Genomic DNA, 20,483 nt, shown 5'->3' on the forward strand with positions numbered 1-20,483 from the left:
GGTCCAATCATGGGATTGATCTTTCCGGAGGAGCTTAAATATCGGCGCACATGTGGCAGTCATGTGGGATATAAATCTGGAAATGTAGTTCAAGCGGCCAAGAAAACCTCGGACTTGCTTTTCAGTTTTGGGCGCGGGCATCTCTCGTATTGCTTTGACCTTTGCAGAATCAACCTCAATACCTCTTTCGCTGACAACAAAACCCAATAACTTTCCAGAACGGACTCCAAATGTACATTTGTTGGGATTCAGACGAAGCTTGAACTTCCTCAAACGCTGAAAAAGCTTCAACAAATGCTTAACATGTTCCACTTCCGTTCGTGATTTAGCAATCATATCATCAACGTAGACCTCAATCTCCTTGTGCATCATGTCATGAAACAAGGTAGTCATAGCTCGTTGATATGTGGCTCCGGCATTCTTCAAACCGAAGAGCATCACTCGATAACAGAATGTTCCCCAAGGTGTGATGAATGTTGTCTTCTCCATATCCTCGGGTGCCATTTTGATTTGATTATATCCGGAAAATCCGTCCATAAACGAGAAGACTTTGAATTTGGCTGTATTGTCTACCAACATATCAATGTGTGGTAGAGGGAAATCATCTTTCGGACTAGCCTTATTCAAATCTCTGCAATCGACACACATACGGACTTTTCCGTCCTTCTTAGGCACGGGCACAATATTGGCCACCCATTGAGGATATGTGGAAGTCACCAGAAACCCCACATCAATTTGCTTCTGAACTTCTTCCTTGATCTTCACTGCCATGTCAGGATGAGTTCTTCTAAGCTTCTGCTTCACAGGCACACACTCAAGTTTCAGAGGCAGGAAATGTTGCACAATATCTCTATCTAGACCTGGCATGTCTTCGTACGACCAAGCGAAGATATCAGAATATTCTCGTAGCAAACTGATCAACCCCTTCTTGACAGACTCTTCAAGGAGTGCCCCAATCTTGACTTCACGAACACAATCTTCAGACCCCAAGTTGACTGTTTCCAGATTCTCAAGATGCGGCTAAATGATCTTCTTTTCGTGCTCAAGTAGACGGGAAATCTCGTCAGGAATCCCTTCAACATCATCTTCCTCTACCTCGAATACAGGGAATTCAAAATTGGGAGATGGTGTTGGATCATTATGTTCAATGGGTTTAAGAATCAACCTGCATAATGATTTTGAATATGAAAGCTTTTTAGAAATCAAACAAGGCAATCATTATGCAGATGAAAAGATTGCTTTTATTCTTGTTTTTAGGGTTTTTTGTGATCACCGATTTCATGCAAAAAGCAAAAAGTGAAAATAATTGGAAAAACAAACATTTAACATGAATTTATTGAATGAAATATCATTGTATAAATGTTGCCAACAATGTCATCACTTCTCCCTTTGGCATGGGAGAAGGGTTTTTAAACAAAGTGATTATTTACTTTGATCTATGAATGACTGTAGGAACATCCACAGCGACCCAATTGTGGCAGATCCCTCCAGGGATGACAAAATTGTCAGTATCCTCTGCATCTTCTTCCAGAATAGCAGCAGCTTCTTCACTCTGATCGGCGTGGATGAAACCTCCACTCTTGAACAGACCTTTGTCATTGAAGACCCCAGAAGAATAGCCAATGCCAGCCCGGGACTTGTTGTCTTCAAGCTCGATCATTTTTCCTAAACCAGCAACTGCGCCACATTCGATGGCCAATTTCGCGTCACGATAGGAAGCAAATGAAGGAGTTCTCTTCTCACCCGGCTCAGCTATAGACAAAGCTTGGAAAGGAGTTCCAACTTCATCCTTAGCATCAATGTATGAGAAGGAAGACAAGTGGCTAACCAGGAGAGCCTTTTCTCCCCCTACCACAACCAGTTTCTTGTTCTTGACGAATTTCAGCTTCTGGTGTAGGGTGGATGTCACGGCGCCAGCCTCGTGAATCCATGGTCTGCCTAAGAGACAGCTATAAAATGGGTGGATATCCATAACCTGAAAGGTGATCTGGAAATCACTTGGTCCAATCTTGATTGGGAGATCAACTTCCCCAATCATAGTCTTACGCGACCCATCAAAAGCTTTCACAACAACTCCACTCTGCCTCATGGGAGGCCCTTGATATGACAATCTAGAGAGAGTGGATTTCAGTAATACATTCAAAGATGACCCAGTGTCCACCAGCACATTGGACATGGCGTCGTTCTTGCAATTCATGGATATATATAAAGCCATGTTGTGGTCTCTTCCCTCCTCAGGGAGATCAGCGTCACAGAAACTCAAAGTGTTGCAAGCAGTAATGTTTGCAACAATGTTGTCAAACTGTTCTATAGTGACATCATGATCAACATAAGCCAAGTCCAAAACTTTCTGCAAAGCCTCCCTATGAGGTTCTGAATTCAAAATTAAAGATAACACGGAGATTTTGGACGGCGTTTGTAGAAGTTGGTCTACAACGTTGTACTCACTCTTCTTGATGAGCCTCAGCATCTCATCACAATCTTCATTCACAATGCCACTAGGGCCAACAGAAGAAGTAGGAGTCTTTTGTACAGAGGAGGGTTTAACAACAGGTGCCGGATTCGGAGAATTCGCAGCATTCCCAACCGGACGCTCAACAGAGTCAGCAACAGCCTGAGGCTTTGGGGGTGCTGAAAACACGCGACCACTACGGGTCAACCCACTCACGTCAGCTATATTCATAACAGATGGAGAAGGCAAGGGCACTTCTTTCCCATCTTCAACGGCAACAACATTATAGCGGAATGGAATTGCTTTATCAGAAGAATAAGGCACAGGGCTGGCAGGCTTGATAATCAGGGCAGGAGAAACCTTCTGCTTGCTACCATCATATCGAATGACAACAGGCTCAGGGATCTTGAACACCGGAGAAATCACATTAACCTCTGGCTCATCTTCATCAACATTCTTGTTCTGAAGGATCTCGATGGTCCCATCGTCCAGCAATTCTTGCAGATCTTTCCTCACTTGGCGACAGCCCAAACGATTGACAGAGCAGATACGGCATTTGTCATGGTCGTGCTCCAGATGACTGTAATCACACAGCAGACGATGCAACTCAACCAATGACTGTCGAATATGGCTAACATATTTGACCTTGTATTTGCCAGGGCAACCCTGGACCATGTTAACTGATTTCCCATGCTCGGGCAATGGGTTCTTTTTAACATTGGGAGATGCGTCCTCAAAGCTCAAAATACCGCATCTCATAAGGTCTTGAACCTTAGTCTTCAGCTGAAAGCAGTTCTCTACATCGTGGCCCGGAGCACCCGAATGATAGACACAGTGCAAATCAGGCTTATACCACCACTGAGGGTTGACCGGTATAGCTGGCGGGTCTCTGGGAGTAATCAGTTTCCGCTCTATCAAAGAGGGATACAGCTCTGCGTATGACACCGGAATCGGATTGAAGGTGATCTTCTTCCTTTCATAACTCGTACTAGCTTGATTACTGTTGCGAGGCTGGTAAGCCTGCTGTTGAGGATGATGTTGTTGTTGATACTGTTGATGTGGTTGCTGATTATTGTTGTGCTGATGATGATATTGCTGGTTATCTCTGAAGACAGGTGCTATGTGAGCCACCTGGTGCTGGTTGCTAGCTGAACACACAGGCTTCCTTCTCACGGAGGGTCTTCTGGGTTTGATATGGGATTGCACAGCATGTGCCTCGCCATCTTTCTTCTTCGCAAACGCCCCATATCGCTTGCTAGAAGAGCCTTCATCCTTGGACAAACGTCCTTCACGGACTCCCTCCTCTAGTCGCATCCCCATGTTCACCATCTCGGTGAAATCAGAAGGAGTGCTAGCAATCATCCGCTCGTAATAAAATGAACTCAAGGTCTTCAGAAAGGTCTTGGTCATTTCCTTCTCTTCCAGCGGAGGAGTAATCTGAGCTGCCAGCTCTCGCCACCTCTGGGCGTACTCTTTAAATGTCTCTTTGTCCTTCTGGGACATGACCCTGAGCTGATCCCGGTCGGGAGCCATATCCACATTGTATTTGTATTGCTTGACGAAAGCTTCGCCAAGATCATTGAAGGAACGGATGTTTGCACTGTCCAAACTCATATACTATCGCAGTGCAGCACCGGATAGACTGTCCTGGAAATAATGAATGAGTAGCTGATCATTATCCGTTTGAGTAGACATTTTCCTGGCATACATAACCAGGTGGCTGAGAGGGCAGGTGTTCCCCTTATACTTCTCAAAGTCTGGGACCTTGAATTTGACAGGTATTTTCACACCGGGAACTAAACAGAGCTTAGCAGCAGACTTGCCGAACAAGTCCTTTCCTCGAAGGGTCTTCAATTCCTTGTGGAGTTCAAGAAATTGGTCATTCATCGCATCCATCTTCTCATGAACATCTGGGCCCTCAGACGGCTCAGAATGATATATGGTGTCGTCTACCCTGGGAACGGTATGCACGACAGGAGGAGGCACAACAAGGACCGGGCTAGATGCCAGCATAGAAGCGAATGTCGGAGCGGGAATATCAGGCATAAAGCCAGGAGGCATCCCCCACGGAAACCCGGACGGCATGGCTGTTGGCACGAAGTGGGCATTGGCAGTAGGCACTGTCGAAGAAACAACCTCAGAAATAACAGTCCTCTGGGGAGGAGTTGCAGGTGTTGGAGACGGCTGGTTCTGAGCTGCCAGGAAAGACTCCATCAAAGCACTCATTCTAGCGACTTCCTCCTTGAGCTCACGGTCCTCTTGCTCAAGATGATCCATCAATCTGGAAGAGTTGGCTCTGGTGTAGTATCGATGAGTCAGCTTATCTTCAAAATAAATGAAGAGCACAGAGTTAGACCACAAGACCAGAGGCTGAGAATAACACCTGCTTATGCAAATGATGCATGCAATGCTCGTGCATATGATTTGTTTTTATTTTTGAAGGAACTTTAGGGTATTATTTGCAAATTTTGAATATTAAGCATTTTATCGCATATGGAAAATATCTCATCAAATATATTTGAGAAAAAGAAGCACAACATTGTCAATCATTACAAGAGAAAAGGAAAATAAACATCCTATGGATCCCTAGAAGCTCGGGATGCCGGAAGATAAGCTGCACGAAGCCTCTTAACCTCTCTCTCATATGCTGCTTCCATATCCTCCTTCTCTTTGGCGAGTCTGTCATACCTCCTTTTCCAGAACTTGGAAGACTGATGAAGTAGAGAAGTCCATGCATCGTTAGGATCATCAATGACCTGATGCTCGAGGAACTCGATCAGAGCATCCTTCTCCTTAAGCTGTTGAAGTAACTCTTCTCTTTCACGGATCCAGGCACGTGAAAGGTCTTCGTCTCTCAACTCCTCTACGCCTTGGTTAGGGAGGGTTGAAGGCCCAGCCAGAACCAAAGGTGTAGGTCTCGGATAATCATAAGGCATGAGATACTCGAATGCTCTCTTCCTCACCCAAGTAGTGCACGGCTCCAAAGCTATGCAGTTCTTCGGACCCAACTCACTTCTACCCTTCTTGTGAATCTTGCGCCATGCGCGGACCATTCTGGCTTTCAAGCCTTGGGGATCTTTACCCTCCTGAAAGAACACACCTTCTAACATAATGTTATTAGGTTTATCCTTTAGGGGGAAACCAAGCTGACGACGTGCTAACACGGGGTTGTAGCTAATCCCACCACATGTACCAAGAAGAGGCACATTGGAGAATTCACCACAAGAGTCAATGATCTGGACACCATCATATGCACGATCATACCAAGAGATATCATCATTAGTGAGAGACATGAGTCTCGTAGACCACCGTAGACATCCCTTGTTCTCCTTGAAAGCGACCGTCTGAGGTAAGTGAGAAATAAACCACTTATACAACAGAGGCAAACAACACACAATAGCGCCACCACCCTTTGCATTCCTCAGGTGCAAAGAGAAATAGGTATCACCCAACAGAGTCGGAACGGGATTAAGAGCAGAGAAGATCCTAATAGCGTTCACATCCACAAATTTGTCGATGTTGGGGAACAATACCAATCCATAGATGAGAAGCACAAATATGGCTTCGAAGGCATCCTCACTCATGGCCTTCCCATAAACGGTAGCTTGAGCGATGAGGAACTCAGAAGGAAGACCTTGAATTCCACCTTTGGTAGTCATATGAGCTTTAACCAAGGATTCATCTATGTGCAACATGTCAGCTATCTCTTGAGAAGTAGGAATACTCTCCAAGCCACTGAACGGCAACTGATCCAGAATAGGAATTCCCACAAGATGAGCATACTCCTCAAGGGTAGGCAATAGCTGAAAGTCTGGAAAAGTGAAGCAGTGATACAGAGGATCATAGAATTGCACCAAAGTACCCATCAACCCTTCGTCAACCTGAGTAGTCAGAAGAGGAAGAAGCTTCCCATAACAAGCTTTGAAACCCAAGGGATCTAATACATAAGATGTCAGATTCCTTAACTCTTTCAGATCGGGTTGTCTGAAGTTGTACTTCTTTGTATGCCTTTTTTGTCTTTCCATATCTGAAAATTTTGCAAATAAACCCCTTAAGTTCCTTGAAAGTTTTCTTTTATCTGATGATATGGATGCAGATGAATGCATGAATGTATGAATGCAACAATCACACTCAAGGATCAAGCAAAGCACACCAGACAAAGGTCATGGGATGGTTCATATTATCCCTAATATCAATCATCCATTTTGGTGGATTATGGTTTTCACCTTATCAACACCCAAGTTCCATTGATATTAACGATAGTTGAACGGATCAACCATGAATCACGGGTTTGTTGCGAGTCACGAGCATGGAGTCTCGGTTAAGAACCACCCAAAGGGAGTGTACTATGGTTTAAACCTGCCGAACATGTTCTACCAGAGGTTCCCATAGTCATCATCCCATCTTTCGAATATTATCGGAGGAACGAATACTCGTATTCCAAAAATATTCTCAAGAGAGACTCTTATGAGTGTAGTATCGTGTAACAATCGCATCAAATCTGACATTTGAACGACCTCCGCACTATGTCCTAAAAATAGGCCAAGATGGGCTTGGTAAACTAAGGTCCTTGGCTTCTAGGGTCTATGTTGAAAGAATAATGTCTAACCACAAATAACTCGTGTGACATTATTAATCCAACATGACCTCCACCAAGTGAATGGACTCGCAAGTCAACTTGCTAAGGAATAACTGCACACAAGTCGACGAGACTATGTCATTCTCCTATCATAAGGTGCACTCGAGTTCGGGTATAGAACTCATCTCACAGAGATCACCAAAGCATGCAAGCAATTGATATATCAAGCAAATCAATCATTACAAACAATACAGTAATCCCAAATTGCACAAAAATATGTCATAAACAATAGACAAATATAATACAACAAAGTGTGAAAAGTTGGCAAACCCACTAGGAATTGTCAGTCCCCAGCAGAGTCGCCACTTTTCTGTAGCGGTGTATTCATCGCCTTTAGATTTATTGACTAAATCAAAAGCAAAGCATACAAAGATAGAGTCGCCACCGCACTTCTATTTATCCAAAGGAATGGCTAGAAAGCGAACAAAAGCCTAAGAAGTTTTGCAAAGAAAACTAATAAAAAGGGTACATAGATCTGGGTAAGGGGGTAATTATGTTGTGGGAAGGTGTTAGGCACCCACAACATCCTAGGTACTCCTAGGGAACCCTTTTCACAACTTGTTGTATCAGGTTATTGTTTATGAAAATATTTATTGTGCAAACATGAGGGAAGAGGTGAGAAAAGAATGTACAAGTTTATTATTTTTGTGTTTGGATGGATGAACCCATTGCCTACGTACCTTTCATGAAAGATAAGGATCAAAACGCCGTAGTTCGGCTAAAAGATTTCCAAAAGTAAGTGAATTGATTTTAAGCAAAAGCCCTAAGGTCTTTCATTATCAAAGGGAGAAAACTCGACCTAAGCCAACAATCCACCATGTGAGAATAGCTTCGACATACTAGAGGGGTTAACCCTGTTATCAGTATGGAAGACTTACAATTCGATCACTAAGGATGCGGTGAGATTCACATCAACCACTAAGATAATTCAGATCTATAGCTAATGCATGAAAACTTGATTAAGAAGTGGACAAGGGCCACAAAAAGCAATTGAGTGGGTTGAATTAACCAATGAGAATTATTCATAAAATGAAGTCAAAGTATGAATTAGAGTTCAATATTACAATGAGTATTAGGAAAATGAAGTTTGAAAATCAAAGGCATATGGCCTAGGTTTCTAGTTTTGAAAACGAATAAAAATGTTTGCACAAAAGTTTTCTGGTTTGGGTTAAGGATGAAAACATGGATCAAGGTTAAGCACAAAAGGGTTAAGGGACAAAGCCACAAATAGGAGTTGCTTTCTCAAAATCATAGCAATGATTCAAGTAAGTTCCTTTGGAATCAGGCAACACAAAGCAATAAGAAAATAAGCAGGGTCTCATAAGAGAGCAACAAAACTGGAAATGGAGTGCCAATCAATGGTCTTACATCCAACTCCGAAAACAAATGGGAAACAGAGTGCCATTCAATGGTCTTACGTCCAACTCCACAAAGCAACATGGGAAACAGATAGCCAATCAATGGTCTTACATCTAACTCCACAAGAGAAACAAAATAGGAAACAGATAGCCAATCAATGGCCTTACATCTGACTCCACAAAGAAAACAAAACAGGAAATGGAGTGCCAATCAATGGTCTTATATCCAGCTCCCCAAAAGGAACAGGAAACAGATAGCCAATCAATGGTCTTACACCCTGTCGCGGCGGGATTTTTCACGAGATTAAGTATTGATTGAACTTAACCCGTTTGAAAAATATTTTAAATGCAAGAGTTGCCACCGTCTTTTATTTTATCCAAAAAGAGGAAGGGAAAAATAACGATAAATCCCTTTAGAGTTACGGGTTCGGGGGTTGGTTATGCAAAGGGAAGGTATTAGCACCCTCTACATCTGCGGTACTCCACAGGAACCTTTTTGTTTATGTTTATGTGAATGCTTTGCTTTTTTCGCTTTGATCATTTGATTGGGGAGATGAGAAAAGAACTTGATTTTATTGCTTTTTGGACTCGATAAAGTCGTAGACTTCATGCCTACGTATCTCCAAGGCGCAATGGAGAAATCAGAATCCACGTAGTTCTCCCAAAAGAAAAGGGGAAAGTCTATTTTGTTGATTTTAGATTGGCGTGTCTTGCCATCTCTTGCTCGACCTAGGCGAGAGGCTTCGAGACTGACACGTCCTTTTGAAAATGTTTTTAAACTGAAAAGTCAAAGCTGGCAAAAGATTTGAATGAGCCTAAACCCTGAAACAATACATAAATGGGCTCATTATAAGGAAGCCCAAGAGTAAGCTTGTGAGTGTGTGAAAAGGGTTTCTTAAACGGCGACCGTTGGAATCGCATCGGGTTTCTCTTTTTTGGATTTTTCGATTTTTTAACATAAAACGTGAACAATACGATTAAACACACAATACAGAACATAAAAAATGCGAGAAAGTAAATTATTGCAACACAGTTAGCTATGAATAGTTAGTATTACGAATAGTTAGTGGAGTTAATCGAGCTGAAACTTGTGTGAAGAGGATGAACTTCTGATCGTCCAAATGATCGACCGAAAGCTGGAAACCGTCACCGACGCAGTGCTGGCTGCCTTCGTGAGTACCTGACTTCAACGTCGCTTTTGATCGGTGAAACGACGCCGGAATGAAATGAACCTTGGATATTTGTGACCTGGACTCAACGAACTTCAAAGATATGAAATCGGTTTTGTGTTTCGGTGAATAATCGGGACGATTTTGGGTTACCGAAAATGAAGAACAAGTGAAATACGGTAATGCTTTTGGAAAAATATTTCTTTTCAATTCTCTGTTTCTCTCACCACACGTTTTTTCCTTACTGATCCACCTCCTTTTTTCTTACTAACCACATCTATATATATATATATATATATATATATATATATATATATATATATATATATATATATATATATATATATATATATATATATATATATATATATATATATATTTAGATTACTTAAACAATAAGAAACCTAAAAAATATCTAACATAAATTAATAATATATATTTAGATTACTTAAACAATAAGAAACCTAAAAAATATCTAACATAAATTAATAATATATATTTAGATTACTTAAACAATAAGAAACCTAAAAAATATCTAACATAAATTAATAATATATATTTAGATTACTTAAACAATAAGAAACCTAAAAAATATCTAACATAAATTAATAATATATTTAGATTACTTAAACAATAAGAAACCTAAAAAATATCTAACATAAATTAATAATATAATTTATATATTATATAATAATAATAATAATAAACTAATATAATATTAATCCTAATTAAATAAACTAATTAACAACTAAACACAATTAATATTAAGCACAAATAATATTAAACGGCACACGATTAAAATACGATAAAATCGAGCGACACGAACGCGATAAAAACGATGACAATTTGCACAGCAAAACAGACAAATTGATAAAACCAATAAACCAGTAAACCGGTAAACCAGTAAAATCAACAACACGACTCAAACAGACTCGATTAAATCACACGGCACAACACGTAATTAAATAAACAACCCTAGGCAATAATAAAATCAACACGACATCACGAAAACGCTGACAAACACAACCACAAATAATCGGACAATACGAAAACTCTAATATATTCGAAATACAGTCAAAATACCGACAAACAAACAATTAAATAGATAAAAACGCACAAAACCTAATCGAAGCGATGCCACGCACAACAGAGATAAGCGAGATAAATACGAGGCAACGATATCGGCCAGGTTTTGCTAAAACAACGAAATACAACACGGTAAGCAACGAAAACACACAAAACCTAATCAAACCAGTTGTCACGCGAAGTTTAAGAAATTGAGATGAATACGAGACAACGAGATTAATCAAGATGTGGTCAACAAAGCCAAAGTCAAATTTTGGGGTGCGACAGATGCCCCTATTTAATTAACTTATGCCAGATAGTCGGAGGCTATCGAATGGCGTAAGGTAATTAAATATGACAAACGCCACAAAATTTGACCGTAAATGCATGTATGCATGATGCAAAAGACAGACAGACACAGAGACACAGGAGTGCAAACTCTACTGGGGAAGGACATACACCGACTCAATGCATGAAGGTAAACACTGAGAATACTCAGTTGGGGAAGATTCACTACCTATTCATAGATGGAAAATAGGAGGAAAAGAGATATCGACTCAATGTTGACGATACATCACTATCTCATAGATGAAAGTGGGAAAAGATCAATATAACAAGAGTACTGATGTGACAGTACATTACCAACTCAAAGATGGAGGTAACAGAAAAGATGAATACCAACTTGAGGATGAAGGTATAACAAGGGCATAATAAGAATCGAACTGCGTTAACTCATGGTTGACAGCTCACTACCCACTCATCGATGAGGTAAACAGGACATGCCAACTCAAAGTTGAAGGCAAGCTTCAAAAGATTGATAATAACACTGCTAGGGAAATCAAATTCCAACTCATTGATGATGGTGTAGATGAAGAATCAGATCTAAGGATCATTGTGCAGACTTACAGTTGAATGCACACTACCAACTCATTGATGAGGTAGACAGAGAAATGCCGACTCAAAGTTGAAGGCAACCACCGATTCATTGACAAAGGTGTTTAAAAGAATTTAGAACATATTCTCCTGGAGATGTTTATCATTACCGACTCAAAGATGACGGTGGAAGGACAAAATGTACCTAACTCATAGATGAAGGTACTCCATCAACTCAAAGACGAAGATGGAATCAGAAGTTATCTATGATGACTCAAAGATGAAAGCACACTATCAGTTCAACAAGGATCAAACATACCCTACTCATAGATGAAGGTACTCCATCAACTCAAAGACGAAGATGGAATCACAGGAAAATGTGTGAACTCAAAGATGAATGCATACTACCAGCTCATAGATGAGGGCTCACTATGTACCTAAATCATAGATGAAGGTACTCCATCAACTCAAAGACGGAGATGGAAACATAAGAAAGTTGTGCTGACTCAAAGACGAAAGCACGTTACCAGCTCAAAGATGAAGGTAACAGGATAAAGTGTACCTAACTCATAGATGAAGGCATTCCATCAACTCAAAGACGAAGATGGAATCAAAAGAAACCTGTGCAAGCTTAAAGATGAATGCACACTACCAGCTCATAGATGACGGTACTTCACCAACTCAAAGACGAAGGTGGAATCAAAAGAAATCTTGCTAACTCAAAGATGAATGCATATTACCAGCTCAAAGTTGCAGGTACTTCACCAACTCAAAGACGAAGGTGGAATCAAAAGGAATCTGTGCTAAACTCAAAGATGAAAGCACGCTACCAGCTCAAAGTTGCAGGTAGAACCATGGAACTTTCTGTGAGGATGTTATCAACTCATAGATGGAGATAGTAATTAATTTATCCGAGGGATAACAAAGGTTACCACTCATGGATGTAGGTAACTCAAGTTTGTAATGGGTACCAACTCAAAGATGAAGGTATAAAGGACTTGGACACAATATCTGTCATGTCTGTTTTACTGAATGAGAGTCACAAAGACTATATTGTTGCCTTCTTTTACTGGCGATTTCTGAGCTTTATCTGGAGACACGAGGTTCAAACTAGGATAGAACTAGAATGAAACGGTCAAACAAGACTTCAACTGAAGAGGAATGAACTCATCAGGATTTACAACTGAAACAACCATCTTCCACGAGGCATAGATCTCTGTGGGGAACATGACCAATAAAAGGTATTTTGCTGCTTATGAGGATACTCTATATGGAGAGATTGACTCAACCCACAATATAAACAAGGAAACAAGGTGCATATGAATGCAAGCATGATATGTCATAGATATGCATGAATATTTAGTAATGAATGCATGATGGACAGACAAAACTAGGAATAACTAAAAATGTTAACAGCTGCATAAGGACTTGCTGGAGATTTGCACTGAGACTCGCTGGGGAGTAGTACAAAGACTTGCTGGGGAATTGGTACAAGAGCACCATATCCAGGTTTCTTTAAAAGTCTGTCTCTGCTGAGGATTCCGTAGAAGAATGGAGATGCCTTCTACTTCAAAAATGCAGGAGATTCCCTGTGGTTCTTGAATTTGTGAGGTATATGAGGATTGGACCTTTTTGAGGACTCCGCTGGGGATACAAGGTGTTATCCTCTGGAAATAAGATGATATTGTAAGAGAAGTCCTGCAATTCTTGAATTTGCTGATAATGCAGAAGGGATTATTCTTCTGGAAGACTCCGCTGGGGATAAAGTCCGCTGGGGATAGGTGGTATCTTTCCAGGGAATAAGAATATAGGGGAAATCTATCCTTGATTTTTTTGCTTTAATTATCATGGAGACTTTCTGTATCTGAAGACTCTGCAGGGGATTATGGTGTTTGATATCTGGTTACGAGATCTTTCCTCTAGGAGACTCTGCCGGGGAACAGTGATGTCTGACCTTTGAATGTAAATGAGAATTCAGGAGGAATCCTGTAATTCTTGAATTTGCTTAAAATGCAACACACTCTTCTTTACTACAAAACATTACTGAGGAGGAGACATATCCTTCTATTGAATGGACAGAGAACAACAGGAGATTCCCTGTAGTTTCTGAATATCAACTTTCTTCACTCGCTGAGGGATGGAGACCTCTGTATTACTCCTGCTCGGGGAAATCAAAGCTTCCTTCTCATCCTCTGCTGGGGACATTGCTGATCCCTCCTTAATAAATTACTGGGGAAATACCTGTAGTAATCCCATAGGCCAAATCCGTAACTTAAAACCTGGATCAAAGTCTTCATGATCAATTAACCGGGGAGTCTTCATGCCCCAAGTGAAGGGAACAATCTTCTTGAAATATTTCTTGCATGATCTCTTGAGGAAAACTAGGAAGCAAAACTGGGGATATCCAGAATCACAACCTCTGCTGGAGAAATATTACTGCCAAGACACCTGTGGAGATTTTTTCATCATATACATATAAGGATAGTAATATGAACATGTCTAGTTGGAATCACATGATTTCAGAATTACTGGGACCACATGTCTCAATCCTTTTATTGATGTCCACAAATCAAAGTAAATAATCTTTATAGTTTTCAAAAACTGTTTTTAATTCAAAACTTTTGTTTCAAAACATATCTGTCAAAGTAAAAGAACTTTCGTAAATTGAAATGAAAATTAAGAGTGCCAAGAAATATAGAAAGGCTCAAATTGATTTGATAGGATGGTAACCAGCCAACAGCATGATTCCATATATCTTTACAAATTGGAAAATGGTAATTTCGTGGAAAAAGGGTACGTTGAACTACAATGACATCATTCTCTCTTCCACTTTTGAAACCTGTATTGCAGCCTTGAGAAAGTTGGAGAACTGTTGAAAATATTCTGATACTTCAATGATCTTATCTCTGTTATGCAGTTACTTGCCTGAAATCCCTAACTTTTGCCTAGATTGCCCTTTCGGGTTTTCAATCTACCGGGATAATATTCTCTTTGTTTTTTTTTATGTCTCTAATTTCTGCTTGGACCGCCCTTTCAGGTTTTCAGTCCACCGAGACGCTCATTTTTGCCTAAGCCGCCCTTTCGGGTTTTCAACTTAGCGAGCTGTTCTTTTCATTTTTTAGGCGAAGTATTTCTTGACTGCATCTGTATTCACGGGACGTGGAAGCTCTTCACCATCCATGTTTGTAAGAATTAAAGCACCGCCTGAGAAGGCTTTCTTGACAACATAGGGTCCTTCATAGTTAGAAGTCCACTTGCCCCTAGAATTATTGTGAAATAGTATCATCTTCTTGAGTACAAGGTCACCCTCTTTGAATTCTCTCGGCTTAACCTTCCTATCAAATGCCTGCTTCATTCTCTTTTGATATAACTATCCATGGCACAAGGCAGTCATTCTTTTTTCTTCAATCAAATTCAACTGATCGTATCTGCTTTGACACCATTCAGCCTCTGACAACTGAGTTTCCATTAGTATCCTCATTGATGGAATTTCAACCTCTATCGGTAACACAGCTTCCATACCGTATACAAGTGAAAATGGGGTTGCCCCAGTTGAAGTACGGACTGATGTTCTATATCCGTGTAGTGCAAAAGGCAGCATTTCATGCCAATCTTTGTAGGTAACAACCATCTTTTGAATGATCTTCTTGATATTCTTATTTGCAGCTTCAACTGCCCCATTCATCTTGGGACGGTAAGGAGAAGAGTTGTGATGCTCGATCTTGAAACTTTCACATAATTCATCCATCATTTTGTTGTTCAGATTGGAGCCATTGTCAGTAATGATCTTGTTTGGAATGCCATATCGGCAAATGAGATTATTTTTGATGAATCTGACCACCACTTGCTTTGTCACCTTTGCATACGAAGCTGCTTCCACCCATTTGGTGAAGTAATCAATTGCCACGAGAATGAAACGGTGTCCGTTGGAAGCTTTGGGTTCAATCATACCGATCATGTCAATGCCCCACATTGAGAATGGCCAAGGAGCAGAAATCACATTCAAAAAGGTTGGTGGTACATGAACCTTATCAGCGTAGATCTGACATTTGTGACACTTCTTTACAAATTTGCAGCAATTTGATTCCATGGTCAACCAGTAGTAACCAGCTCTCAACATCTTTCTTGACATAGAGTGGCCATTTGCATGAGTACCAAAGGACCCTTCGTGAACTTCTTTCATCAACATTTCTGCTTCCTTTTTGTCAACACATCTGAGTACGACCATGTCATAATTCCTCTTATAGAGCACATTCTGATTAAGGAAGAAACTGCCTGACAATCTTCTCAAAGTCTTTTTATCTTTTTCTGTTGCTCCAAGAGGATACTCCTGAATCTGAAGGAAATGCTTGATATCGTGGTACCATGGTTTATCATCAAAAATGGCCTCAGCTGTAAACACATGTGCTGGTCTATCAAGTCGCTTGATCACAATTCTGGGTACTTCGTTTGGAAAACCCACTTGATACATTGAAGACAACGTAGCTAGAGCATCCGCCATCTGATTCTCATCCCGAGGAATGTGATGCAACTCAACCTTGGTGAAGAAAGTCAACAATCTTCTTGCATAGTCTTTGTATGGGATCAAGCCAGGGTGGCGTGTTTCCCATTCTCCTTTGATCTGATTGATAACTAACGCTGAGTCACCATAAATAGTAAGATTTTTGATGTGGAGGTCAATGGCTTCTTCAAGACCCATGATACAGGCTTCATATTCAGCAATGTTGTTTGTACATTCAAAGCAAATTCTTGCTGTGAAAGGAATATGAGAACCTTCTGGAGTGATAATGACTGCACCTACTCCATGTCCATAAACGTTGGAAGCTCCATCAAATACTAAACCCCATTGAGAATCTGGTTCAGGTCCTTCTTCAGGAAGTGGCTCTTTACAATCTCTGGATTTTAGGAACATGACATCTTCATCAGGAAACTCATCCTCATTATCATCGTGATCTTCAACGGGTTGGTGAGCAAGGTACTCAGCCAACACACTGCTCTTGATAGCTTTCTGGGTATGATACTCAATGTCGTATTCTGATAACAGCATCTGCCATCTGGCAATCTTACCAGTGAGTGCAGGCTTCTCAAAAATGTACTTGATTGGATCCATTTTGGATATCAACCAAGTGGTGTGACTTAACATATACTGCCTAAATCTCTTAGCAGCCCAAGCCAATGCATAACATGTCTTCTCGAGTAAGGAGTATCGTGATTCACAGTCAGTAAATTTCTTGCTTAAGTAGTAAATGGCATGCTCTTTCTTTCCAGTTTCGTCTTGTTGACCCAGAATACAGCCCATAGAATTCTCAAGCACTGTCAAATACATAACCAACGGTCTTCCAGCAACAGGTGGTAACAAGATAGGAGGCTCCATGAGGTACTCTTTGATACTGTCAAATGCTTTCTGACAATCCTCTGTCCAAACACAATTCTAACTCTTTCTCAGCAATTTGAAGATAGGTTCACAAGTGGCAGTCATGTGAGAAATAAACCGGGATATGTAATTCAATCGTCCTAGAAAACCTCTCACTTGCCTTTCTGTTTTTGGTGCGGGCATCTCTTGGATAGCTTTTACTTTATCTGGATCAACTTCAATGCCTTTTTGGCCGACAATGAAGCCCAAGAGTTTACCTGACCTGACGCCAAATGTGCATTTGTTCGGATTGAGGCGAAGACGGAACTTCCTCAATCGTTGAAACAGCTTCAATAGATCTACTAAGTGACCTTCTTCTGAACGAGACTTCGCGATCATGTCATCCACATAAACCTCAATCTCTTTATGCATCATGTCGTGAAAGAGCGTTGTCATGGCTCGCTGGTAAGTAGAACCTGCGTTCTTCAACCCAAACGGCATCACTTGATAACAGAATGTTCCCCATGGTGTTATGAAGGTAGTTTTTTCCATGTCTTCGGGAGCCATTTTGATCTGGTTATACCCGGAGAATCCGTCCATGAAGGAGAATATGTCAAACTTTGCTGTATTGTCTACCAACATGTCAATGTGAGGCAGGGGGAAATCATCCTTTGGGCTTGCTCTATTTAAGTCACGATAGTCGACACACATTCGTACCTTCCCGTCCTTCTTAGGAACTGGCACAATATTTGCTATCCACTCTGGATACACTGAAGTGGCAAGAACACCAGCATCTATTTGCTTCAGAACTTCTTCTTTAATTTTGACGGCCATATCTGGATGTGTTCTTCTTAATTTCTATTTGACCGGTGGACATTCTGGCTTCAAAGGTAGCTTGTGCTCTACGATGTCAGTGTCGAGACCAGGCATATCTTGATAAGACCAAGCAAACACATCTACATACTCTTTCAACAGGCTGATCAATTGCTCTTTGACCTGTGGGGATAACAATGCTCCAATTTTGACTTCTTTCACATTTTCTTCCGAACCCAAGTTGACTGTTTCCAAAGGCTCCTTGTATGGCTGAATAGTGTCTTCTTCATTTTCAAACTGGCGGGCGACCTCTTCTGGAATCTCATCCCACTCTTCCTCTTCAGCTTCGAATACAGAATGTTCAAAGTTGGGAGAGGGCATGATGTCATTGTGTTCAACGGGTTTAAGTAACCTGTACAAACAATTGTTTTTAGAGGACTGACCATGCCATGCAAAAATGTGTTCTTTTTAAGGTTTTTTTGTGTTACCATTTTCCGAAAAAGCTGAAAAGATAAAAGGACACAAGTGTATAGGAACACAAAAGATCTTTTTCATGGATAGTACGTTTTTGACAAAAGTGCCCATTTTACAAAATTAATGCTTCGCGCTTTGGGCTAAAGCGGAAGGTTTTTGAAAACTGAAAAGCTTAATTACTTTGATATGTGGACACAATGTGGGATGTCAATTGTGGTCCAGTTCTTCATAACTACTCCAGTCGCCATTCTGTCTTTCCCTCGAAGAGCTTTTATCTCTTTTTGTAATTCCGCAAACTGATCCTGGAATTCATCCATTCTATCATTGAGACCAGGATCCTCACTTGGGGTAGGGCCGTGATAGACAGGTTCTCCTAGGTGAGGAGTATAGTGAACAACGAGAGGAACATTAGTGAAGACAGGAGCATTTGGTGGAACGAACTCTTGTTGATATCTATCTTGATTAAGATCCCTGGGTATTTCCCAAGGACGGGATGCTGTGATGGTAACAGAAGTGACTGGGACAGCGTTGATTTCTGAAGCGATGACTGTAGTGACGGGTGCTGCTGTTGTCTGATTCTGAATTTGAGGTTGATTCTGTGCCGAAGTTTGTCCTGAATTATGAACTTGAGCCCTAGCCTGGGCTTCCTCTGCTTGTAGACGGGCGGTTAACATTTGGTTGCGCATCTCTGCTGCCTGTGCTTGCGCCTGGATCTGTGCATCTTGTGCTTCGGCAACCTGAGCTTGTGCTGTTTGAAGTTGAGCAGCTTGGGCTGCTTGGTTTGCTATCAATGTCTCGACCATAGCAGAAAGGCGGTCAACCTGAGCTTTCAATTCTCGGTTCTCGTTATCTGTTATCTCCATTCTTCTTTTGTAGTTGGCTCTTGTGTTGTAATTATGCGTCAGCTTGAAATGGATCTGCTGGCGGGAAGCAACTGTTAGAAGACTGGACCAAGACAGACACCCTGTATTCACGTGATGCATGGATATGCAAAATGAATGATTTTCCAAGGAACTCTAAGTGAAGGAAAGGATAGAATTGCAAACATTTTTGATAACAAAACAAAGTTATCAACCCAAAATACAACCAAGAAAACCATTTAAAGACATGTGTCATCAGGACGAGCATAAACAAGTAGGAGTTGTCCTTCAAGTCTCTCAATTCTTTCTTCATAGGCCTTCTGCATAAAAGCTTTCTCCTTCACCAAACTGTCTACAAGACCTTTCCATGCACCTGAGGACTGTGGAATCTGGGAGTAATCTGTTGTGCCTGAGGAAAATAAATCCTCTTGCACCCTTGGACGTTTACCTGCACGATCTTCTCCACTCTGCTCCTTTAACTGTCTCTGAAGTTCTTCATTTTCCATTTCGAGCACCTGGGCCTTATCCTTCCAAGCGTCTCTCTCTTTCTTGACCCTCTCCAAGGTGGCTTGGAGTTCTTCTTTGTCATCTAGCGGAAGGTAGGGGGTCTTCAATGGAGCGGGTTTGATAGGATCATGATGTGGGTATGGCATTTTCAACTGTATAGCTCTGGCTCTGACCCACTGGAGGTACGGCTCATAGGAGGTACAATCTTTCTTACCCAATTCAAGTCTCCCTTTGCGACAAACACGATGCCAAGCTCTTACTACTCTCTCTTTCATGGTAGGGTCCTCCTCGTTATCCCTCAAGAAAATACCTTCTAAAAGAATGTTAGGAGGCTTGTCCTTCATAGGGTAACCGAGTTGTCTCCTAGCAAGTACTGGATTATAAGAAATGATTCCCTTTGTGCCCATGAGGGGCACATTGGGGAACTCCCCGCAACTATCAATGATCTTCACATCGTCTAAAACTCTACTATACCATGCAATATCTGACTGGGTAAGAGACATAATCCTCTGTGACCACTGAAGTCCTGACTTGCGATCCCAAAAAGTAGCTGACTTAGGAAGATGAGAGACAAACCATTTGTAGAGTAACGGTATACAGCAGACTATGGTTCCTCCTCCTTTCAAAGTACGGTAATGGATGGAATGATAGGTGTCTCCGAGCAAAGTTGGAACAGGATTACCACTTAGGAAGATGCGTATAGCATATGAATCCACAAAACCTTCAATATTAGGAAATAGTAACAAACCGTAGATCAACAAGGCGAACAGATGCTCCACAATAATATCACAACCTTGACTGGCAAAATAAGAAACCTTCCCCATTAAGAACTTGGCAGTGAAACCTGGAAGTCCTCCTTTGGTGGTGAAGTTATTCTTGAATTCTGACTTCTTCATGTACAACACTTTTGCAAGAGAACT

The sequence above is a fragment of the Lathyrus oleraceus genome, chromosome 6 (assembly GCF_024323335.1).
Source record: "Lathyrus oleraceus cultivar Zhongwan6 chromosome 6, CAAS_Psat_ZW6_1.0, whole genome shotgun sequence".
NCBI lineage: Eukaryota > Viridiplantae > Streptophyta > Magnoliopsida > Fabales > Fabaceae > Lathyrus > Lathyrus oleraceus.